Genomic DNA, 25,026 nt, shown 5'->3' on the forward strand with positions numbered 1-25,026 from the left:
CATGGCAGGCCCAGCACCGAGGACACGGGTGTCCCCGTGCCGAGGCGTTTCCCCGTCAGAGCACCGCTCTAGGAGCGCATACTTCCCGAGCGAAGGCACAGCCTCGTGCCCTCCAAAAACGAGCGTTCGGTGATCGCTTCGGCTTCCACTGAAGGAGGAATTGGAAAATCTAAGTGGTACGTCAGTGAAATCAACCTTCCTCTGTGTATGTAAGATTTTATAGCTTTCTCCTCTTCCTCTGGTTAAGTAGCTTAATATACTGCTCGTTAGCACAGCACATATTTGATAGATAGCGTTGCCAGCAGTGCTATGAGACGAGTCGCGGCTTCTGAATGCCTGATGTGTTTGCTGGTTTGTTTGCTGCTAACTGCGTGCCTGCATGCTACAGCCACTTCGTTTCTTACGTCTGCCATAAATGAAGCTCGAGATGACTGCAGCCTTCAGATGTAGCGCTTTAACAGTCTCAACACAATATTCAGCAATGAAAGTTTTGAGGAAATGCGAGCAGCTAAATTTAGACTGAAGAAATGTGCCTGATTTGAGTGACCTGTGGAGATGCTGATACGTGGAAGTTTCCCCATGAGCCAGCCAGGCTTTATTTGTTGCTTAAAGGGAGGAGATTTTAGTTAAGTTGGAACATTTGATTTGCTTGCTTGAATTGGTTTTGATTAGTGACTGAGTGCAAGGTTAAGCTATAATAACATATCCGTTGTAATAAAATCATGTTGGTGAGTGATACATGCAGCTAAAAAGATTTAGATAAACTAGTCTGTTCAACAAATATCGTTTGGAAATGCTTTGGAAATAAACACGTTAAATAGATAAGAATTAAAGGCACGTTTAGATTTTTTTTAACTCTTTCTGGGGCTAAGATTTTTGTCGTGAGACTGGCTCTTTCTGACAAGCTGGGCTAACCAGGCAACGTGGCTGAAACCCTGATAAAAGAGAAACTGTTTTGAATTTAGTAACGAAAAAAGCATTAATGCATCACTGAATTTCTGTTGCGGTAAACTTGTGCCAGACCCAGTGACTAGTTAGAGTTGAAAATAACAAGCCTTGTCAAATTCTAAATCAAAATGATTTTCCAAAGTTTCTTGAGACTCTTTGTACGCGTTGCCTTCCCTCCTGAACTGCACTCTTTCGTCAGCTCAGAGATCGATAGCGCTGCTGTAATACGCAGATTTTGTGACTTGATAGTTGCAGTAGGGCTGTGGCTGTTTCAGTTCCAGATTTTTATGGCAGCTTTCTGCTCTCAGTGCTTTCTGCAGACTGTCCTCCGACGGACCACGAAACCTGTGCTGATGTATAGTGATTTAATGTACTGTAAACTACACAAGAGGGCTCAGTTTCATGGATGTGTAAAGCTTTTGTATAAATCGTTTTAGTGGTGTCAATTGAGAAGTTGAACTCCAAGTTCAATTGAACGTTAGTGATAGCAGCTGAAAGCTGAACTTGAATTACTCGCTTATCAAGGCTGTCTCATTTTGTAGTAACATTTTAAACAAACTTTGCTGAGCAGTTCAGTATTATGTGGTATTATGGATTGGATTTCACGGATGGGGAAACCGAGGCATGAAGCTATTGAACTCCTTCCCTCCAGGCAGGCAGGAGAGCATCGGCAGGATGCAGAGCCTGCTCCTAGTGCTGCTTGTGTGCTGCAGATGGGTGGTGCTGCCTCCTTATCTCGTGGGAGGGTGCCATTTGTCAAAGGGAGGGTGGCTTGTTTTTTTTTATTGGGGGAAAGAAACTGATGTAAATGGCAAAGCTGGGGAAAAGCGGTTGTTTTCTCTCGTACGGCTATGGTGGCAGCGAGTGTGTTGTCATGTTCCTCTACTTACCAAATAAATAAATAAAACTGCAAAGGAAACGGTAGTTTTGAAAAAAGCTGGAGCCTAGAGCATCTGTTTTGTACTGTATTTTTTTTTTTACGTGATCTCTTCCTATAATTTACATCAAAAAACGTTAAATGACAGAATTTGGCAGAGTCGGATATCTACAGTAGAGCTTAATGGTCATGTAGCAGGGAATAAATAAAGCCCCTCAAGCCCGCTTAGCTCTTGCACATGCACGTGAGCAGGGGCGGGGGGAAGGAGTGTTGTGTTTTTCTTGGAAAAGGACCTTTTCAGTTTCTCCTAATCTGGCACCTGGAGGTCCAGCTGTGCTAGCTTGAGGCTGTGTGCAGTCTCATGCACGGGCAAGATGATGGACAGATCGCTGTGCAAGTCAAAGCGTTTTATATCTCTACAGGCAATATATATAGCTATATTTGTGAATAGTGGCAGTGGAAAATGGGAGGTGGAATAACTCTTCAGACAGTGATTTGCCAGTAGTGCTACAGTCTGGACTGGTTTCTGTTGCGATTCGCTGAGGACCGGCAGCGTGTGGATTTTCCTGCTTTGCTCGCTAGTGCTACAGCAGTCACGGAGCTGTTGCGACTGCCATCACTGCTTCCCGTCTCCATGAACTGACTGTAAATTATTTTCCCTGGGTTGGAGCTCTGCACATGGCCTGGCAATGTGTCATCCTGGTTACGTGTGGCGTGGTCGTCCGCTGATTTATACCGGTTCTACTTCAGTGTGTTTCCATTGGCTTAATTCGATGGCAGTATTCCTAATTTACTTGGGTATGAGTAAGAGTATCGGGTTCATTACTTCTAACAGTTTAGTTCTCTTGATTTATTTTTGTTCTTCAGTCACACAAATGCCAAGGTTAATTTGCTCTTAAACACTTGATTTCCTAGGACATAAAAGTGACTCCATATTTAAAGAAGAAAATAGAGAAAGGTTTTATTCTGCAGAGTGGTCTGGGTTGGGGGGTGGTGGGGCTTGTTTGTTTTAGCCACAGAGCTATGAAACCGCAGAGGTAACATTCGGGAACACTGGAAAATTGTGCAGCTCCGTTTTGCACTCCCTGTTAATCGTGGACCTTGTGGATTCCCCGGCAGTGGATCAGGAGCTGGTATGGGGTGGCACTTCCTTGGCCCAGAGTGTTTGCAGTGCCTTTAATAACAAGTGATTTTCACAGAGAACTTCTCACAGCACAGGAGAACTGAGCTATATACTGTGTTTTAACAAAGATACCATTTCTCCACAGTGCACATTAGTCAGTGAGTTAAACAAGCATCAACATTAAAACAGACATTATCCCCTGCAGTGTATTTTCTTAGTGCTTTGTCCATTACAGCTTTCAAATGATGAGGCTTCTAGTCCTTCCCTTTAGAAAGCACTCTTTCTAACGTTTATCATGGATGTCTTCCTGGTGTCTAGCATAAAATTTTGTTTTCTGATCTGCTCCTGCCCTTCCTGGCTTGCTCAGCGGGATGCGGTGATGTTGCTTACAGTATGCGAACCCCTCGTAAGCAGTTCCTACACCCTCCTTAGCTCCTCTGTAACAACGATACATATAATTAGACCTTTTAACCTTTCCTCATAAATCAGTGCATCCAGCCCATTAATCACTTCTGTTACCCTCTTCTGAATTCTTTGCAATTTGTCATCGTTCTGTGTCTCCGGACAGCTCGGTGGCCGAGGCCCAGCGTGGAGTTTCAGCAGAAGCCGCCTGCGCCCGCGGGCAGGGGCTGCGTGTTTTGTCCGGCTTTCCCTTATTCCCAGTCAGAATCCATCTCCAGCCCACTCTGCACAGCCACGTCTTTAAAACATTCATGGAGGTAATTTGCAGGCTCCCAGACCTTCTACCATCTCTGGTGCCAAGTTAGCAGAGGTTGAAAAGCGAAAGGATTGAACATGACACACTTCTCTTCCCTCCCTTCCCCTGCTCCCCACCCCAAAATCAACAGCACAGTCCTTCGGTGGTGCACGCAGTCGTGCTAAATGTGAGGGAAGAGGTAGCATTAGAGTGGAAAAAAGAAGATGCTGAAAATATAATTGCCTAATTGTGAATCCTAAGTAGTGCAGGCAGCAGGGGCAGCCCTGACTGGAAGGAATCAGAGGGTCACTAATTCACACTGCCAACATCCTAATTAGCTGTGCAAATGTACTGTTTATATTGTTTGGGATGGATTACAATACCCATTGTAGGATGGAAAGAAATAAATGAATTGTGTCAGTGGAGCTCTGCAGAAAACACTCCTGCCGCCCCATTAAACCATGAGAAGTAGCTTAGCTACTAAAAAAAAGTTTGTTTTCAGGCTGATGCGCAAGTCTAATTGGGTTTCCAAAGAAAGGAACATGTTTTAATTATTAATTAGAAATCAGAGGAGTAAAAGAGTGGAAATCTGCTTCAGCTGGAGGTTTTGCTCAATGCTGGATTTCTCCTTAATAAGCTGAAACATTCCAGGCCTGCCTTAGTTAGCGGTTGGGTGCAGTGGCTTTACTCGGGGGGTAGACATCTTAATGCTCGTGTAATTATCATGTAATTATTTTGTAATGTGGGATCAAAATTTTGCATAGATGGCATTCTTTCACTGAACTTGAAAAATAAAAAACTTGTGTTCATTAATGCAGTGATTCAGGCATTTTGGTTGCAGAAGCAGGGTTCCCTCATCCCCCTCCTGCTCTCTTTAATACACAAATATTTTGAAACAGTCTGAGAGACGGTGGATTCAAGATAAATAGAATTATTGAATTTAGATTTTGTTGAATATTTATCAGATTTCTTGTTGGTAATACTGCCTTTCAACAGAAGTGTCAAGTGGGTTGCAATTATCATCAAAGCTGATAGGTACAAATAAGTGATGATCACGTCTGCTAGCACTGGTATGCGGGTTCACAAAGGGGGGCTTGGGGGAAGTTCTCTCTCTGAATTTTCCTCCCTGTTGCCATTGAACTTCTGGAATCAGAGTTGTCGAAGATGGATAGACTTTATCAGAAGACGGTAAGCGGGTTATGGCCCATCCTAATAAATACTGCTGATGGAGTGACAGGACGTGTTCTAATGAACAGGGAGCAGAGCGCTCTTTGGGCTCCTGCTTTCTGAGGCCTCGGGAAGATGCCTGAGCAGAGCTCTACTCCTGCTCGCAAGTGCCGGCAGCTTGCCTGTGCTGATGGGAACGGTATCGGGCCAGTGCCTCGGCTATTATTGCTGGAAATCACCGGCAGTCTGGAGCTAGGCTGAATTACAGGTTAGACATGAGAAACTATAGACCATATCGAGAGCTGCTGGCTGTTGAGTTGCCAGATGTTTGTGGATGCCTGTGCATCCGCCTGGCTCCCTCGGTGCCGCCGTGAGCCTCGTGTCAGCAGGGCGCAGCCGTGGGGAAGTGCAGAGCCGTCTCTTGGTGTTGCTGTTTCAGAGCAAAACAGCCAAAACAAAACAACAAACACAACCCAACATGGACAAGATGCGGAGGATATGGCTGATGTGAAATGGGTGGCTTCCTCTGTGGTTAAGGCTTGCACTAACTTGTGTATGCAGCGTTATGATAAACAAGATGTCCAGCCTAGCAGAACAATTGCTAAGAAAATTTCAACTGGCTTTTTTCATGTGTCTGCTGAACTTCTTATGTTTGAAAATGAGGTTTGGATTCCATAAAGAAGTTAAATATCCGTACTGTGGGCCATTGAGCTCCTGCTTCTGCCCTTAAGACTCAGTATAGCATTTTCTGCAACCTTATTTTAAGAATTCCATGGACAAAGATAACCGTTCCTTAGTTGTTCTTTGTCAAATAGCTTCACTGTACGTTCCTGCCCCTTCCCTATAGTTTAGTCTGCTCAGTCATGAAGGATTTGACAAAGATGGGTATCAGTACCAAGTGACTTGTGCTGCTCCCAAGAGCTAATTCTCTTGGTGTCGATTGTAAGGTGGCCCTGGTCCCCCTCCCTGTTTACGAGGCAGGCTTTCCCTATTGTCAAAATGGAAAAGGCTTTCATGACTTGTATTCCTCTTCTCCCAGCAGAAGTCAGGTTAAGCTTCATACTGTAACAGAAGTAACAAGTAAGTATGAATAGCAAGCAATTGTGATTAACAATCTAAAGAAAACCTGCACTTTTAAGGGACCATGTGTTGATAAAAGTGTTCCTCAGTTGAACCATATGGATGTGTGGATGTTGGGATCTCCCATACACAGCCGTGTTGGGAAGGGACTGCAATAATTTGTGACTTGGCATATTATTGCAGTGCTTCCTTTTGATCATGCTGGACATCCACAAGCTCTGTTACATCCTTGTAGGACAACGAATGTGGGTCTCTACAAACTAAGTATCTTCTGTTCAGAGTTCAAAAGCTAGTGGGGTCCTTGATTAAAAAAGATCAACTTCCACCAGACGTGTTTGTTGCCTTGGTCAGGTGACAGAGGTGATGATCCTGTCTCCCACCTTTCCCTTCCCTTGCTGAAAGTTGGAAAATAGTTACGGATACTGTTTTGAATGCTGTTTTGCTTGCAGAGTGTCCGGCAAACGTTTCACTTCAAAACATTCAACTTCTCCCTGTGTGGGCAGAGAAGGAGCTCAACACACTTAGATGCTCGTTGGTCACTAAGGAGGCCGAGCACACTGTTCACAAAGTCTGGACTTCTGCTTTGATGTGAAGAGTTGAATTAGTCCTTTTGTTTATGGAGGGCACTTTTTGTGAAAGAGGAAGCATGGACAAAGTGCTGCTTGCAGCGATACAGCAGAGATGCATGAGAAATCATGGATAGCCTTTAATTAATCTCAGCAGCTTCATGGGTAGCTTGCAACAGGATTTTAGGCTGGGTTTGGTACAAGGATGCAGAGCGATGTACTGACAGAGACATTACAAGGCCTCACGCGTGAACGTGTGGTTCCTTTTGATGGGACCACTGACACTTTGGCTTCTCCAAATGTCTTGAATGTGCTTTTTCCTGTTGCGCATCGTGGCACAGCCTTACAGAAGAGCAGGTCTTCCACAGACCATCGGAAACACCTGAGATCCCTGGATGCTCAGCAGCACCACAGACACTGGTTGTCTCATCTCATTCAACTGCTGAAGCAATCCCTGTGGCCAGGTTTTGAAAGCGTCTTCTCTGCGACATCCTCAGGCATGCCACGAGCCAGGTGTGAGGAGCACTGTTTAGTGAAGGCACTGTTTTCAGCTTGCTAGTTTCTTCCATCGCATCTTCAGAAAGCTCGGCTGTTGTGTGGGAGAGGATGCGAGCCGCGGCAGTGGCATGTGCCTCGCACTGCCGTGTGATTTGCAGAGGTGCTTGAGAGATGCCTGAAGGGTGTTCGTGTTCATGTTGCCATTTTCAGTAATCAAGCATTATTGATTTTTCCAAGAAATCAAAGTTCTTTTATAGGAAAAAATATGGAGGTTTATCTTTCATTGATGGATTTTTGATTCTTAAAAGATGCAGCAACTTAGAAGCCTTCTTGCTTTTTGGCCCCCAGTGTTTCAGCACACATGGAAACCTGCTTTTGAATCTGTCTGTGTAGTGTTTCGTGTTGCACATTTGCTGATGTTCTGTTTTTCTTTCTAAGCTATCTTTGGAACAACTTGCTTCTCCCTCTGCCATGACAAAGCCCACCCATCTGCATCACCTCTCGGCAGAGGCGAGCTGGGATAACAGTGTGCAGGCAGCAGTGACCCTGCGAGCACTGTGATGGCAGCCAGAGCCTCCAGTTTGAGAGATCAACAGCATTTATTCGTGCTGTTAGCAAGTCCTTGGATTTCACATTACCAGTAGAAACGTTTTTAATGGAATACATACTCTTAGGCAAGCAATAAATTCAGGCCCACAAAGGCATAGGTACAGATTTAGGCATTGTTTTTTCATTTTTATTTTGGGGAGGCTTTTGCATTCAGCTGCCCTGTGGTGGGTTAACCTTGGCCAGCTGCCAGCCGCCCACCCAGCCGCTCCTTCACTCCCCCTCCTCAACAGGACAAGGAGAGAAAATAAGATGGAAAAGCTCGCGGGTCACGATAAAGACAGGGACATCGCTTACCAACTACTGTCACGGGCAAAACAGACTTGGCTTGGTGAAAATTGAATTCACTTTCCCCAAGTACTGCAGGAGGGATGGGAAGGGGGGGTTATGGTCAGTCCCTAACAGTTCCCCTCTGCTGCTTCTTCCTCCTCACACTCTTCCTCTGCTCACCGCGGTCCGTCCCCGGGCTGCAGGGCAGCCTCTGCTCCAGTGCCCGGAGCACCTCCTTCCCGCTTCTCCTCCGGCCTGGCAGCTCGCAGGACTGTTCAGCCCACCTTTATCCCCTCGCTCTCCCTGCCGGGCAACACTTTACCCCTTTAGATTTCCACTGAGGCACCACCAGCTTGGCTGGTGGGTCCGGCGGTGGGCCTGGTGTGGGGCCAGCTGTGTCCTGCATGGGGCAGCCCCTGACCTCTCCTCGCAGGGCCCCCTGCAGCCCCCCGCGTACGCTCAATACGTGCACTCATTTCCATCGTGCTCTCTGCCTGCAGCCCGGGCAGGCTGACCCCTGGCCTCCCAGCAGATGTCTCCAACTTGTCTTGCCTGCTGTCAGGGTAAGGAGGCAGTGGGCTCTCACCCGAATGTTGATCTGAGCCTGGCTCGTGGAGGCCCCCTTTGATGTTTTATTTTGGCTTCTCGCCATGGGGTCCGATTTTTAAAGCGCTGGGGTAACGATCAGATTATTATTATTATTCCTGCCTCAGAATTTGCTGTTCTGTACGCGTTATGTTTCCTGCATCCTTGCTGGGTAGCTAGTTAGCAAAATGTCCCCGAGAAGGACGTGCCACCAGATGCAAGATATGTTTCTGCGACGCTGGGAGGAATTACACGCGGCTTGCAGAAAGCTGCCTGATTCTTCCTATGTTGATGTCACAAACTGTGGCTTGCTCATCACTACTTTCCTAATTTAGCCACCCCAGAGCACTATCTGGAAATCAGTACAATGCACTTGGTGGATCAAAGCAAGCCTTGCTTGCATTTGTTCTGGATACCCGTGTTTTTTTTTTTTAATTATTTTATTTTATTTTAGCATGACAGAGCGTGGGACTCTGTAAAACTCAGTCTAGAATGAAAAAACCTGCCTGGAGTTTTCTGTGTACTTAGGTAGGAGATTCAGCATTATCAATCGTTCTAAGTATTTGTGCCTAAGTCTTTGGAATAACTACCAGTCAGATTTATGAACTGTTCCATTTATTAATCTGGGTAAAAAGAAGAAAAAAAAATCTGATCCATTGAACTTCCTATCTTTTGGCAGATCAGGAAGACAAAAAAAACATACTGAACACTTGCCTGGAATAGAAATCTTCAAATATTATCATTTGATGTAGAAATAAGCTGGCAAAGCAACAAAGGTTGCCTGTATTAAACGTTCATAGTGTTTTACTGCTAGATACATTCGCTAACTTAGATGTCAAAAAAAAAAGACTTTGCACAAAAGCTGGTTTTTATTCATTTTGTGACACTCTTCCTAATGCTACCCAAACCAGCATGTGTTGGTCTAATGGCCCTTCTGTATTTCCATTTTTATATCTCTGTAGCTGTTTGGAATTTGGAAATTCTCAATTACCCTGTGTACTGTAACATTTTGAAATTGTGCTTGAGTGTAAATGCCTTTGGATGCCCCTGTTTGGTTTAAACGGCAGCAGCACTGAATATAAAATAGAATATATTAGCAGTTTGCTGACTTAAAGGATGGCATTCGTTGCGATGCAGAAAGAGTTAATCCCAGACTTTTAGCTCTGAGCTTAGTTTATTGAGCTTCTGGATACACGTGTTAATTTTCTCAGATGAGGGATAATGGATGTCACTTGAGAAAACAATACTGATTTGGGTTCTTTCATAGTTTGTGGGTTTATGTCCCACATGGTATAGAAGCAGGCTCTGGGAGATTGCCTGAAATATGCCTGGCCTCTCAGCTGCACTAAAAATAATTCCTGCTTCCCGTATTTCTAGAAGTAATTCTGCGATGCTGCAAACCTTATCAGGTCCTTCTTTAGGAAAAAGATTTCACTTCAGCGTTCAAATAGCAATGAACAAAACGGTCTTTAGGGGTGACCATCGTATTTATAAAACACTCCTTTATAAGAATGTGCTTCAGATTTTTTTTTGTTTTGTTTCCTTTCACCGCTTTTGTGAAGTGTTCTTGGTTGGGTGACCTTCCTTCTCTGAGAGCAGCAGTTCACATTGGATTTTGGCAAAACGAGTTTGATAGCCCTTGCTTTGCTAAGCACTAACACCTAGATGACAGTAATTCACCCTCTAATACCCCCAGAAAACCTATTTATGCAGAACTTGACATGATTTGCAGTCTCCGTAAAGGAAGAACACAGGACTTAAGCAGTGCCTAGAATTAATTTTTTGACCTCCATTTCAGTTATGGGCTGAAGTATTAGGCTCTTCAGACAAGTAAGCTGTTCTTGCTCGAACCTGGCACTTAGCACCTTCTAGCAGAGTCGCACTGTCAATTCTGTGCCATTCATGCGTCTCCCTCATAACGTGAAGGGGGAAAAATTGCAAGGGAAATTGCTGCCCAGCATTGGAGAGTTTAAGGCTGCCAGTAAAATTGATCTTAGTAGCGATAATAGTCCAATTTAAGCCAACACAATCACAACCCTTTTATTAATATTGGCTTACCATCATCCGTTTTAACTGTAGCATGGTGCCAGTGAATGCCAACAAGCATTCTGAGGGCAGAGGACTTGTTGGAGCTTTGTGGATTTGTGATCAGCAACACATATCGGATCAGAGGCTTTATTTTATTTATCTGTTTCCAGAGACAGGCAACTAATAGTTCTTAGAGACGGTGTTTTTTTTCTTTCTTTGTTGTTGTTTTTAAACACCTATTTTAGGGAAATGAGTGAATGCAAAATTTTGTTTCCATAAATTCAGAAAACATCTGCATTAATATGGTATATCGTAAGGATCATTAATGTTCAGAGTGTATTATCAGGTGTTCTCTAATGCACTTTTGATGAGCTTTAATGATGCTTGCTGTAGTGTTTTTTCATCTTTTCTCTCCCTCCCCCTTTTTTTTTTCTGCTTGATTGTAATAATGACTTAACCCAGGTGGTAGACTCTATCCAGAAAGTGCCCAGGGGAAATATTATTCCCTAGTACCAGCAAACATCACAGATACTCATTGAGTTCACTATGGCAGTTTCCCCAAGAGACAAGATCTTGGCTCACCCCTTGGGTGTCTGGACCTGCCCGCATTTACAGTCTGATAATTTGAGTTTGGGAGAGGATGGAGAAATGGCAGGAAGGAGCGAGATGAAAAATGTGCATGGAGGAGAAGGAGAGAAGGCAGTAATGCATGGTAACTTCTAAAATTACTAGGAATTGGTAGAGAATAACTCATCACAGAACAGGATCCCGGAAGGTGATGGGATTATTTAGAGATGATTAGTAAGAAGCATGATGCAGTTCAAAATGGCAAGGCTGGTAAATGCAAGGAAGGAGAGTTCTGTCTTTAGATGTCTTGGATTAGAGGTTGGTAGTGAATCATGCTAGCAAACGCTTTTAGCTTTTCGTTTTTGGAAATAACTGGTATTTGTCCTCAGTTCTTGTCTTTTATAGCTCCCTTAAACCTCCCTATCAGTCAGGAAACTTATTTCAAAAGACACAGTTTCAAGGTCCTTTTTATGGCACCCAAAGAACCAAATGCAAAGAAAAGCAGGCAGGCGTCACAGAGCTACTTCAGTGTCACGGAGAAGAGCCACCGTGTAAAAGTGCAAAAGTGAAAACAGAGGCAGTGGTGAAAGAAAAATATTACAAATGCCTTCAGCTGAGCAAGTTCTTTGTAGCACCGGGTTTGCAGTGTCAGGTATTGCTCACTGTGCGCCAGGCAGATCTACGGGCAGAGGCCCGTGTCTGCGCCACAGGCGACAGTAAATCAGGTCGGTTGTTTAAAAGATGGTCTCCTAAGTTTACCCAAGCTTGCAAGCACATGGGTAGAAGGGGGCTCTTTGTTTTCTTATTTTTTCCAAATCTCCGCTTCATTGTCCATGAAAGAATTTAAAAGTAAAGTACCCGGGAAGCAAATTATGCTGTTAGGTTGCTTTTGGCTACACTACATCGAAAGCTGTACTTTGCAGATGTAATCTGTAACAGCAAATGCTGTATAAAGCAAAAGGGGTCCTGTTGTTGCACACGATGTTTTCCATTCTCTGTACAAAAGCTTGTTTGAATCGTTTTGTGCCCTCCCCTTCTCCGTGCCCTTTCACAGGCAGCAGCTGGGCGCGCGGCACAAGCGGCCCATTTGCTCAGGGGCTCTGGTGCCCTTCAAGGTGGCTTCCACTCGCTGAAAGCTCGCTGCGGTGTCTCCTCATCCACCCTCCTCTGCCCCTTTTCTGCTGGAGCAGCGTCGTGGTACTCTGCCTGGATGGGGCAGGGCTGGGAGGACGCAGTGCAAGTCTTCTAAAACGGAGATGAAAACCTAAGTGATATCTGGCCTGAAACTGGCTTATATTTCTCTTGGAAAAGGGAGGCTTTTTCTTGGTCTTTTCCTTCTGGGAGCACAGTTTCCCTTCCCAGTGAATGCGTTCTGTGTCAGCTCGGTTACAATATTCAGAAAGGCTCATGAGATGACCGCTCGCGGCCCGTCGGCGTCCGGCAGCCCCGTCCCCCCGCAGCAGGCAGCGCGAGGTCCGGAGCCAGCGGGAGGCACCGCGGCTCTCCCTGCGGGTCACAGCCGGGGCGGCCCACGTGGGCTTCATCGTGGCAGCTTCTGAGGTGCCTGGCCCCTGCACGCTTACCTTGATTAAATTTCTGCTCTTGTCAGCCCACTAAACCTCCCAAAGCGATTTGTTCTCCCCAGAGAATCAAGGGAGAGGCGGTGGAAAGGTAAAGAGGGAGAGGAGGAAAAGCAAGAAGGGCTGGAGGGGGGAGAGAGGGAACCAAAAATGAGTAAAACAGAGCTGCTCGATCCGATAGCCAAGTATTACATTATAGAATCCCAGCTTGGATATAAACAAAATGTTTCCTTAGAGCAGAATTGCATCCAAAAGTTAGAAAAATTGTTTTCCAGAGCTGAAACACATGCTCTGGCCCGCCTCGGGAGCAGGAGAAGGCTTCTCGTCCCTTCCTTCCAGCCCGTGAATGCAGCGGGACAGCTCCCAGGGGCTCTCTGTGCATCCCGGGGAGATTTCTGGGGAGATTTCTGTGCCTGGAGCAGGCAGACCTCTTCTCCTGCACCTCGGGCTCCTGCAGGAACCTTGCCTTTTGCTGCTGCCACCTCTCTGCTCGGCGGCCCTGGGCTCGGCTGCCTGCCGCCATCCATCCGACTCCAGGGGCTGATTTCCTTCTTGCTGCTGCAGCGCTGGCTTGACTTTTGTGCATGGCAAGGGCCCTGGTTTAGCGTGAGCTAGCAATATTGCCAGCCAGCCTCAACTGCAGGGGCCAGGCAGGCTGGTGGTGCGGCTCGTGTGGCACCGGGTGGCAGTGACCGCTCCACGGGGCTGCCTTCGAAAGGGACAGGGACAGGCAAGGCTCCTCTTGTGAAGAGCTTCAGATCAACCAGGCTGCTGGTTTCGAAGAGCCTGCTGTCTCTTAAAATATCAGTCAGCTAAATGAAAAACATTTCCTAATGAAACAAACAAACAACAACCAAAAAAACCCATGCCAAAAGAGCATGGATGTTGTCACCAAAGTTAATAAAAGTGAGGAAATTAATACTTATAGTTGACCTCCAATGCCTAGGCACAGTGGGGTGTAGCAAGGAAGTAGTTAGAAAGGCACCATGGTGAGCCTTAGCCGTGAATTACCTTATTTTTATTAACTTTCTGACAACCTCGGTGAATTTCCTTTCTTTTTATGAAGTGATTAAAAAAGCTAATCAGATCATGTAATTAAAATACATAATTACACAATCTCACAGTTTTTCATAATTACTGTACATGGTAAATATTGTTACCTGCTCACACTTTGCACAAAAATTCAGACAGGAATCTGTTAGGGGCTGTCTGCTTTCCCGTGGCTGCAATGGAAGCTTCTCTAATGACATTAGAAAGATAATAATATGGTTTAAGATGGAAAATAGAGTGAAACTATAAACCATTGGCTCGGTTGACTTTTTTAATGCTTTTGTACAAATCGGGCAGCTGGCCCACATGATATATTTGTGGGCATTGATAATGGCTCCTCTTTTAGTGCCCACACCTCTGCTTCCTCTTTTGGTAGGCCCCCCTGCTGGAAAATGGATGTTTTGTTACAGAGCAACACAGAGAGGAAAAAATCCCATCAGGTTCAGTATCTTCAGTCCAGCCAAAGAACTGATGGAGTCACTCTTAGCTTGAGTACAGTGACTTCAGGGTAGACACAATGTTGTAAGCTTCCTGCTGTCGTGGTTATTGTCATAGTAAATCTAAAGACGGAAGGTATGGTAATCCTAGAAAATGGAAAAAACCTTTTGGTTTGTTTTTAAAGTCTTATATATCTTTCAGAATCAGCTCTCAGTTATCCAGGACCCTGACCTCTAAAGTAGATTATTTTCAAGTCATCTAGTTACTGCATTATGTTAATCAAATATTTACTACTCAGAAGATTAATTTTATACTGGGATGCTCCATGACTGAGGTGGAGTTTCTGGTTTTTGGCAGAAGACAGACACTGCACTGCTGTCTTAAACACGGAAAGATAACAAAGTTTAGATGGGGAGTCAGGGTTGGTACTCGCATAGTTCTTGGTGCTCATACTTCTGTGTTTCAAAGTGAGGGTAAGATAGAAAGAATAGAATTCAGTGTCGCAAGTATTTATTCCAGCTAAAGGTGTGAGTTTTCAGTATTTATAGGTATTTAGGATGGTAGGGTTTGTGTAAGTGGAGCTAGTCTGAGCTTTAAAACTCCTCCCATTGGTTATGAAACCAATAGCTTTCTATTTTCCAGAAACATATAAATTCCCTACTCAGTTACATCCAGCTTATTGGCATTTCTTCTCTTCAGCAGTCAGCGTGTGTTATACACCTTGAAGTCACCGTTTTGACTCTTTAGGACATTAGAGATGGGACACAATTTCTTCCACATATGAGACATCCCACACTGGAGATCTAGGGGCTGGTACCAAACCTTTTCACATCTGGGGAAAGAAACACCACCACCAAGTTGTTACTTGACTCGGGGAGTGGTGGTGTTCCAGCCATCAATCGTCTGGAGAGCATTTCTTGAACACACCTGGTTCTGGAGGTGCCCGTGTCTCTAACAAAGCTCAGATACCTGATTTCTCTGAAACGAGAAGTTTTGTGATTTTGTTGTTTCGTGCTTTGCTGTTACTGCTTTGGTTTGTAACTCCGCTGGGCCACTGTCCCACCCAAACGCCCACCTCCAGCTGCCACCCGCTTCTTATTTTAGTGGATTCCTCTATAGACAGCCAAATGCTTCCTGTACCTGCAATACCAAGGTGCCCCTTTTTAAGGTAATTCACCGTCTCTCCCCACTGCCGTCTCATTCCTTTTATTAGCATCCCCAGATATTCGTTGTAAGTATAACCATTCTGCATTGTGTGGGTAGAGTTAGGAAGGAAGGTATTGAACAAAACTTTTCCCTTTATTCCTTTTAACTCTGTGATATCAGTGCCGATGTCTGCGTGAGAGTGCTCTCAGGTGGAAGGAGTGCTGTTTGGGAGGGGTGGTGGGGAAAGAGGTGTTTATTTGCAAGTGCCAAATGTTTGCTGGCCCTCCTTCTCTTCAGGGATAAATAGAGATGATTCAGTGCCCGCTCCAACCCTAATTTTAATCCCATTTAAACAAATAATTGTGCCCTACACCTTCCTTCATTACAAATTCACTCTCTGTGTCTATGGCCAAGGCACGGAGACAGTCACTAACTAGAATAAATTGAGCAATCCACATTTACAGGAAGGAGAGAAAAAAATAGCACACGCAATCAGAAGGAAATCTGCATTACCGGGTGAAGTAGGGATATCTGAGTACAGACAATCAGTCCCTAAAGCCACATCAAGCAGTTCGGGAGGAAGACACCATTGCTGTTGGGAAACCAAGGAAAGCGCCGTCCCGTTGCGGGATGTGCTTTGGGCTGACGTGGGCAATGCTCCTGCAGCACGAGGGGTGTCTGCTGGCTCTGTGCACCTCTTGGCAGGAGCGTGGCAGGGCACAGGGGCTGTCGGCCCCTGCCTGCACTCCTCCTGCCTGCACTGATCCTGCAGGGGGGGTTTCTCTGGAGCTCTTGTCTTCTGGTTAACGTCCTCAGAAGCCCCTAAAGAACTTAGACAGAGTTGAAAGCTCTCCGCAGGCTCACAGTGCAGGAGATGGGGCACGGTGTGGGCGGCAGTCGGGGCCTGCTGCCCGCAGCAGAAGGTTCCTGGCGTGCCATCACCCCGCGGTGCTGTAGCACAGGCACCACTTGGCGTAGCCCTGCAGCCCACGCAGGTGCTTGGCGAGGCTCTGCGCTGGGAGCTGGCCGGGTTGGCCACAGGAGCCCTCCTTGGGCTGCACCAATGCGGGCATGAGCCTTGGGAAGAAAACCTCTGCTGAAAATCTCAGAGCTGTCTCACAATGTCGTTGGGCCCTTCAGCCATCAGGGCAGAGACCTGTTGGAGGAAGGCAGCGGCTCTCGGCGCACGGCTTTGTGCTGTGGTGCAGGGCGAGTCGGCAGATCACAGGCACCGGCTCACTGCCAGCTCAACCTGAAAGGCCTCTCGTGTGGCACGTTTGTTGCAGGGGAGCACGGATGTGCCAGGAAAGATGGTTACCGGCTGGCCAACACTTTTGTTTGCTTGCTTGTTCTAAAAGCTGCTTCTTATTTAAAATGCTGCTTGCTGCTAGTGAAAAAGAAGTTGTGTTACCATGCAGCGTGGAACACGCGTCTCTCCCTGGCAAGCCACACGGTTTGGCTTTCATCTTGCGTAGCCCAAAATCTATAGCTGTTTCCTTTTTAAACCTTTCAGTTATTTCTATCAGGTATTGATAGGCGGAGAACTTCCTTTCTGGCCTCGGTGCCATTCCCCTCGGGCCTTTCACAAACACCGAATAGATTCATCACCGACGTTTAACTAAATGATACTCAGGAACGTGCTTAGTATTCAACAGGGTGCTTTTACGTTTGCAGGTCTTCTTTTTTAATTTTAAATGAAATATTTAAAAAAACTTGTTCACTATAGCAAGCCCGGAGTCTTCACTAATAGTGTTTTGCCGTAGCACTCCCCGAGGAGCAGGAGGTTTGCCTAGCTGGAGCAAACCCCGTCTCCAGGCTGGGGTGGGACGGTGCCTTAGCTGCAGGCATACCCGCGGGGGTCTCTGAGGCACGGGAGCCCCCTCGGATCTGGCCGGGTGAAGGCCCGGAGGAGCTGCGCGGACCAGACCTGCGTAAATAACTACTGCTGCTTGTCAGCCTGCGAGCTGGAGGCTCGCAAGTGCCTCTTCATTTCCATTCACCGCGTCTGCATGAAATCCTGACTGTGAATTCATAAAGGGGACGGGGAATGCGTGCGCCTTTCTGAAAACACCTCCGTGTAGATCTGGCTAGGTTTAATGTTTGTCACCTGGATTTTCGGAAGGGCTAGGCAGCCGCCGTTGCTGGTGATTTCAATGGGGTTGATGTGAATACACAACACGTTTGGAAATCAGACCAATAATGCGTATGCATAAATATAAAGCAGGTTACTTGATACCGCCTGTCCCATGTAATTTGTTGATTTTCCTTCCCCAGTTCTTTGAAGGCAGTACAAAATCTGGATGTTGTTGTTTTTTACTGTTTGTTTATTGCTGAGTAATTTCAGCCAACATGTGTTTTTCAGCATTAGGCCTATTCATCGTCAACGTCAACCTATTAAGTTTGTAAGTGCGTCACAGTTTTCCCACCTAGATCAAAATGAGTGCCTGGAACAGCCTACTCTTTCTGACTTAACAAGCTAGTTTTATTTTCCCCTGCAACTTGCTCTAATAATACGACCAACTTTAAATTCCTCAGGCTGGAAAGCTTGGCAGTAAATTCCTGTGCAGGACTGAAATTTAAAACAGGAGGTTTTTCTCAGGTTGGGAACATGGCAATTGGTATAGCCTCTACTGAGCACTGATGGAAAATACCCATTTAGGAGCAAAAATCTGTTCTTGGGAAAGAATTTTCTTACGTTAAAGGCAGGGATGGCAGGAGGTCAGGTCACTGCGTAGCATCCAGCTGAAGATCTCCTCACCGAAAACCATCCTAGCAAGGCAGTCACTTTTGGAGACTCCACCCAGAAGACGGAGAGCAGTTGTGGTGTCTGGTCCCAGTTTTCTCCCTCCTTAGTGGTTCTTTCGGCTTGCAGTTGATACGTGGCCAAGAAGTTGGAACAGAGCTCTGCAGAAGTGGAAACACCGCTCTGCTATTGCCTGCCAGCACAGTAGTAGACTTGCATTTGTCCTAGCAGTAACAGCAGCTTATCTGAGAGGGCTTGGCAGCACTCTCTTTGTCCTAGTTTGCCACTGCCCCAGTTTTAAAGGCTCTTGCTCCTCCAGTCTGCTGCCCACACCATCAAAACGAGCTCTGACTCGCTTCTGCCCAAGCTGAATATCCTGTGGAAAGCGCTGCCTGCCCTTGGCAGCTTCCAGGTTCCCTGCTCACCGCACAGAATCTGACCCTGAAATGAATTTCATGAATGAGCCTAATGGATTGTAATTGATGACTTAATCTTCACTTGAAAGTACAATTCAGAGACATGAAAATGAGCACAGTAAAGCATTAAATTAAATCACCCCAGTTTGGTCAGTTCGTGGAGAAAAAGTCCATCTCTTCTTAATTTTGGTTTCAGCGTTCATTGAGCTTCTCCAGGCTAGACGGTTTTTCTGATGCTCAGCCAAGGTGTGAACTGAGGGACAGATCCTGAGGCTGGCAGACCCAACGTCTGCGGGTACTTGGTTGAGCAGCCTAAGAGCAGGTGCCTGCTGCATTCAGGAGCAGCCTGATTGAATGTCAGGGAGGGAATTGGAAGCCTCGCTTCATCCCACCAGAAGGGCTCTTCTGCTGGCCGTGTCTCCACGAGCGGCTCCGAGTCTCGATACCAGGGTTTGTGCCGTGCTGTAAGCACCCTGTTACTGCTTACAGCAACAAAACAGGAGGAAGGCAGCGCCTCTTCACTTATAACTGAGAAAAGGACTTCCCTCGTGTGTATGGCAGAGAGCTTTATGGAGGGTGATGCTCTTCCACTGCTCCGGGCTGGATCCCCAAGCTCTGCGGAGGGCCCGGTGCTCCCCGCGTGCTGCGGCAGCGAGGGCAGGCGCTGCGAACCAGCCACTGCGGCTGTTCAAAAGACAGCCTGCGTCCGGGGGTTTAGATACAAAAACGAAGCAGGCGAAACCCTTAACCACTGTGTCTTGTCTCTTTGTTTTGTGTAATCTAGTGTTGAAATCATGATAGATGTTGGCATCAAGTAGCCAGAAGTGCAGAATATAATTGTGTGACTGTAGGGCCAATAGGGTCATCTGAAGTTTGTGCTCTGGCTAAGGCAATATGGAGATATAGTACTAACAGTTAGCCTGAGTATTTCCATTTATTATAATTAATTTTATAAGTAATTATTATAAGTAATAATTGTTCTATTTGGTTTGTTTTCCTAAGGGCTTTGTCATTCCTTGTGTTTGGAAGCTGTGCGTGTCGTAGCCCAACCTCTGATTTTATAGTGTTCTCTGTGTGACTGTCGCATGCACGACGCGTGCATGTGACCCCAATACAGTTTGGTTCGTTTACATCCGTCTTACAATAAGGCTTCTTGCTAAATGCTCTGTAGGTATCAAAGCTGGCAAGAATGGCACAGGACCCTCTAGGAAGCAGGGTAAGCACAAGCAGCAAGCTATTAAGATCTTCCTCTTAATTCATTGATGGTTCTGCAGGTATCATCCTCTAATCTCGCTTAAAAAAGACAGAATGTGTATTTGAGCATTTCTGAAGAGCAAATGGCTAGGCAAAATCTATGTCTAATCCTAACATTTCTGGAGAAATAGGGTGAGTTATTATTGATTCACAGAGCACGACAAAACATCACTGCATGAATTAGCAAACAGCTGTTTCTAATTTGAGTTTAGAACTGTACACAGAGGAACTTGTTTTAGTGTTCACTCCTTTCATTTATAATGAATTTTAATCACCGCTACAGGTGAGAAAAATGTAGAAACAAGCTTGTATCTTGTGGAAGAAACAAAGGAGAGACAGATGCTAACAGATTTACAGTCTGTGATAAAAGGAATGTTTTGGTACACTTTACATGTAATTAGAGTGCAGCTGTTTTCAGTCCCAAGTCCATGATGCACAGCAGAATATAGTATCTGCTGCTTTTCCAAAGGGAGTAAAGAAAAACAGTGATTCAACCCTGAAAGCATTTCGTTTATTCCTAGATCTAACATAAAACTTTCTCCTGCACCCCTTATGCCATTTATCGAGGTGAGAAATAACTTATTCAGTGATATATTAATTTTTTGTTACCTCTAAAATACATTACAGTTTGATGTAAGAACAATGTTAAAAGTAACTTTCTGGTTTTATCATCTGTGTTAAATTAAGTCTCATCCTATCGATGGCCATTATTGAGTCTTGACATCCTTGCTAATGGCAGACCAGGGCTCCGGATGGGTAACGCTGACTTCACAAGTTTCTGTGTATCAGCTAAGCTTCAATAGACATTTTTCTGTGTTCTTTTAACTTACAGCGTAAAAAAAAAAAGACTAATTAAATGCATCTTTGATCACAAAAGAAAGGTTTAAACAAAGACAACTAGGTTTAAACTGGCTATGTGTAACAGTTTATCTGCAGCAGACATCCCGGCAAATTTCATGTTTGAAATTCTGCACGACATCTTGTGCTGATTTGGTATTCTAAATACCAAGTTGCTCTATTCATGAGAAGAAAAATTAGATTATATGTATTTTCCATTGAGCCAGACGTCCTCCTTTCTGTTTTAAAAACCTTGCTTAAGAAAGGCAGTGTGCAAAGCTGAGAAGTTGGAGAAAGAGTCGGTAACTGCTGGTTCTTTGGTGCACCACAAATGCCTGCTGCATAAGCGTGTCAATAGGTATCGCTGCATTCTGCTTGTAATCATGAGAGAACTGCCGGCGGTGCCCCTTGTATTAGCACCTCCTAGGCTTTTCTATCCCAAGTCAGTTTCACTTTGAGCATTATATATACATATAAATATATATATATAAATACAACAGTGCATTGAAATAAGACAAGTATCAAGAATGCTTTGTGAAGAAGCCGATGTTCCTGAGTTGCATAGGGAGCTCTTCGGGGCAGCCTGAGCTTCTAGTGCCTCTCTTATGCCTAAGTGAGGATGTGCTGACCAGTTCTGGGGCTAGTTACGTGATATTTTTGTAGGGATAATTCTAAGCTGTAGAAGCCCTTTTCTGCTTCTAGCAAAGCGCGTTGGAGTACTCCTGCACGCCGGGTTTCAGACACAGCCGACTGGTTGCGGCACTGCTCTGACGGGTGCGGTGTCGGCACGAAGTGCCATCACTGACCCAAGAGCTGGTGATTCATAGTCCACCATTGCCTTCTGTGACAAAGAGCAAAAGCATTCAGTGAAGCCAATCTGTGCATCAAAATTGGGATTGGAATATTAGTGCAATTTTTTAATATTTACTTTGTTATCTCTGTGCAAGAAATGTACAGGAAAATGGGGCTAAACACTCCAAAAAAAAAAAAAAAGTAAAAAGCTGTTACAGTGCACTGAAAACATTGAAACTTAAAACATTTGGTATGTAAACTTGATTTGCATTATTTCACACCAGCACTGCAGTGTAAATGAACAGCGTATGCTGTGTGAGGTTCTTACCATAATCCATTGTAATGATCTATCCTCGGCGTTAATGCATAGTGGAGCAATTCAAATTTTGCTATAACCACTAGTGAAGATTTCTGTCGTTTTCTCTCAATCTTTGTGTTGTATTCTCATAGATAAGCATCCGTGATAATAATAATTATTGAAATTGGTAGCGTTTCTATCAGGCCTTCTGTCTGAGGATGTCTCGGGGTTTCACAGCTATGCAGAAGTAAGCCCTACAATTTGCCCTTGAGCAGCAGATGGCTTTTCCCTACCATGGACGTGAGGAACTGAGACACAGACAGTTTGTGAGCATGTCTCATGATACCAAGCTTGTTTTCGAAAGGAGCTTACTTTTTTTGAGGTGCAACTCCACCGATTTTCAATTGTCTAACACAATGTGAGTGTTTTGAGCGTTTTAACTTAGGTGTCATGGAGAGGCTCTGAAAGAACCAGAAATCTGAACTTAAATCAAACAGCAATCTTCTTCTCAGGAATTGATTTTTGGGGTTTGTTTTTGTTAATGCAACTATCGCTTTGGTGTACTAGCTCTGTGCTAGAGCAACAAACCTGGAAGAAGAGGAGCACCTCCCAAAGCTGCCCTCTGTGGCTTCTTGTCCTCTCAGGAGGGGAGTCTCTGAAGTTGTCTCCTTGGCCAAATACTGGGTATTTAGGTGCTGCCTGGGCAGGTTTCGTGGCCTCTTCTGAGCCCCGCAGTGCTCAGCTCGTGCTGCTGTCTGCCCCGAAACCAGCTGGATGGAGCTGGCCTCCCGTTCCACGGGGGAAGCCCTGCCAGAGAGCAGCCCGAGCCCTCCAGGCTTGGGGAGACAGTGTGGGGAGCAGGAAGTTTGATCACACCTTTCGTAAAGCAAAGGTTAGGCACGTGTGAGCTGCCAGATCCCACTCTGTCTTCCTCCTAAATCCTACCAGGGTGGATGTCTCATAGCCAGCATTGAATATTTCACCTTCGAATGCACGCAGTGAGCGAAGGGAGAAGTATTTGCAGGGACTAAGAAATTCTATTGCATTTGTTTTATTTCTATTAGCAAAATAACTTTGAAATAATAAACATATCACCATCGGTGTATGCTGAGGAGACAGTGCTGCTCGCTTCTGGCGATCTGTGATGTGCTACATGTCTCTGTCCTAAAAGAGACCATGTTTTTTTAAGACTTGATTTTATTTCTTTTAGCTTCGTGTGTATATTTCTGAACTTGGCTCGTGTTATCTGGAAGATAAACAGAGAATGAAGTATGATTTATACTGCAGTTTGGCCAAATTGCTCTTATTAGAAGGCAAAATACATTTATTGAATGCTCTGAGGCTGGAATTAGCTCCTCAGTGATGATGATAAATGCTTGCAGTCCCATAAACGTGCTGAACATTAAGTTGCTAAATTACTGTACCACTTGGAGATTGATTATCAACTTTGGCCCTTTAAGCTTCATGACCCACACATACATCCTGAAAACCACTGACATCCTGAAGCTTCCTCAATGCTATTTTTTTCCTAATTAAACTTTTTATTGAATTTTCTTCTCCTTTTAATACTTGTTTTGATTCTCTTATGCGCAACTGACAAAAGCCTTGCACCAGCCATGTGATTCTCTATTTTAGAACAGTCCCACTTTGCAGGATTAGCCATTTTTAATGACTTTAATCTCCTTTTTGAAAGTGATTTTTCTCATTCTGCTACATTCCTTTGATTGCATTAATGTAGAATTATTATTCTAACCATCATTGCCAGACATGTCACACTACATCTAATATATATCTTCCCAGTAAAATACTGCTCTGGTAAAACACCTTAGAATTTCCTTCTCAGTTCATTATAGGTCTTTTCTTCAAGTTAAAATGGCAAGTTAAAATTAACAGGGCTATTTTTCATTCAATGAAGAGATTAATGATAATGACTCCTTCCTAATTTCTTCAGTTTTAGGCATTTTGTAATTTAGTATCTTGTTTGTGAGAAAGTCAAGGTAGGTTGATCCTGGGGCTTAAAGCTTCCCAGTTCTTTTTAACCTGTCAAAGAATGAGCAAACAGTGCAAGAAAAAGAAGTTAAACATGAAAATCGGTGAAAGGTCTCAATCAGGCTAACAGAAGGAGACAATCTTTGCTTTCAGCTGTCTGTGTAAACGCTTCCCTTTCTAACACAAACTCCGCTTTTCAGCCAGAGCAATGTTAATTGTTGTGAATCCAGCTTACAGTAGTGCAGCAACGTCTTTGTGCATCGCTCCCAGAATCATATCAGCCTTTGGTTTTGGTTTTTGAACAGCCCCAAATGTTTGAAGAGCAGCAGCTGGAGGGGGACTGTTGTTCTTTGACTGCTAGAATGAATTTTGAGGTAGATTGGCTCATTTCAGAGGAGAAAGAGAACATTTGTTCGATTTTGCCAACTTAGTGGCTGGCACAGGCGTGTCTAAAGGAGCTGAAGGAGCTGGCCCAGCCTGTGTTACCTGAGTTTCGCCCCTAGCACCTTCAGTGTAAGGCTGAACCCTGGAGCTTTATTCACCGAAGCTGTTTTCAGTGCTCTGAGCTCTCCCCCGGTGCAGTCGTCCCTCTGCGGACCAGTGCCCACAATAGATGCGAGCAGCCTGGTTGCAAAAGGGAGGATGTATAAAATGCATTTACTTTTCTAATCGTTTCTGCAAAGCAGTCATTTTTTAGTATTCAAATCTCAGCCAGCAAGGCAGAGTAGTAAATAACACAACGGCCGTGTGCTCTCCTTCCCCCTGTTGTTGTTTTTCTCCTCTTTTCCCCAGCAGAGCCAGCCGCGGCGGCAGCACGCGCAACATGTGCTGCCCTAGTTCGGGCCCAGCATCCCCCTCGTGCTCCCTTTTGTCTCCTTGCCCCTGGGGGAGCCCAGCTGGCGAGAGCAGGGAATTAGCCAGCCCCGAGCTACCGGCACCTCCCCGGGGCCCCTAATCCAGGCACTGGCAGCCGGCTGCCTCCCTCCCTCCTTCCCTGTCGGGGCCGTGGCCGCGGGTCCGTGGGGACGGGGCCCGGAGGCGGCTGCTGGCGGCGGGGAAGGGGGCCGGGGGCAGGTGGGGGCCGGAGGCTCCTCGGGGGCCGAGCGGTGCTGCGGTGGCGGGCAGGAGCGCTCGGCGAGGTGGCTTTGAGCTTGGAAAGCCGGGCTTTGTTGCAGCTGCGGGGAGAGGCCGGGAGAAGGAAGGCTGGGAAAGTTGATGTGGAGATCGGTGGTTCCTGGCCGGCGCTTTAGGAGCTGGCCGAGCACGAGGAACTGGGGGGTGTTAAAAAGTGGGTGCTCGCTCAGGGCTGGGAGGGAGCATGTTCCTCGTGGCCAGCATCGCTCTGGAGCAGGAAATTTGGCTGCGAGGGCGGCAGGGCAGGCACCCAGCACGCACGTCCCGGGAAGGAGGCCACCCGGGGCTGGAGGCGCTGCCGGAGCCTTCAGCAGGGAGCCTGAGTCCGGGGGATGAA

At 45.7% G+C, this 25,026-nt stretch overlaps 1 protein-coding gene across 7 annotated transcripts in view; it reads left to right on the forward strand.

Annotated features, from left to right (window-relative positions):
- ZNF423 (zinc finger protein 423) overlaps window positions 1-25,026 on the forward strand; it is a 214,712-nt gene that overhangs the window by 91,492 nt on the left and 98,194 nt on the right. Inside the window, exon 1 of one of the 7 annotated variants that reach the window (XM_080552925.1) lies at window positions 38-176. The exons of the other annotated variants lie outside the window; for them this stretch is intronic. The gene's annotated coding sequence lies outside the window, so the exon portion shown is untranslated. Of the gene's footprint in view, window positions 1-37; window positions 177-25,026 lie in introns of those variants that run through there. 7 annotated transcript variants of the gene reach the window in all.

Source organism: Anser brachyrhynchus, assembly GCF_964034855.1.
Source record: "Anser brachyrhynchus genome assembly, chromosome: 12".
In the NCBI taxonomy this organism is placed as follows: domain Eukaryota; kingdom Metazoa; phylum Chordata; class Aves; order Anseriformes; family Anatidae; genus Anser; species Anser brachyrhynchus.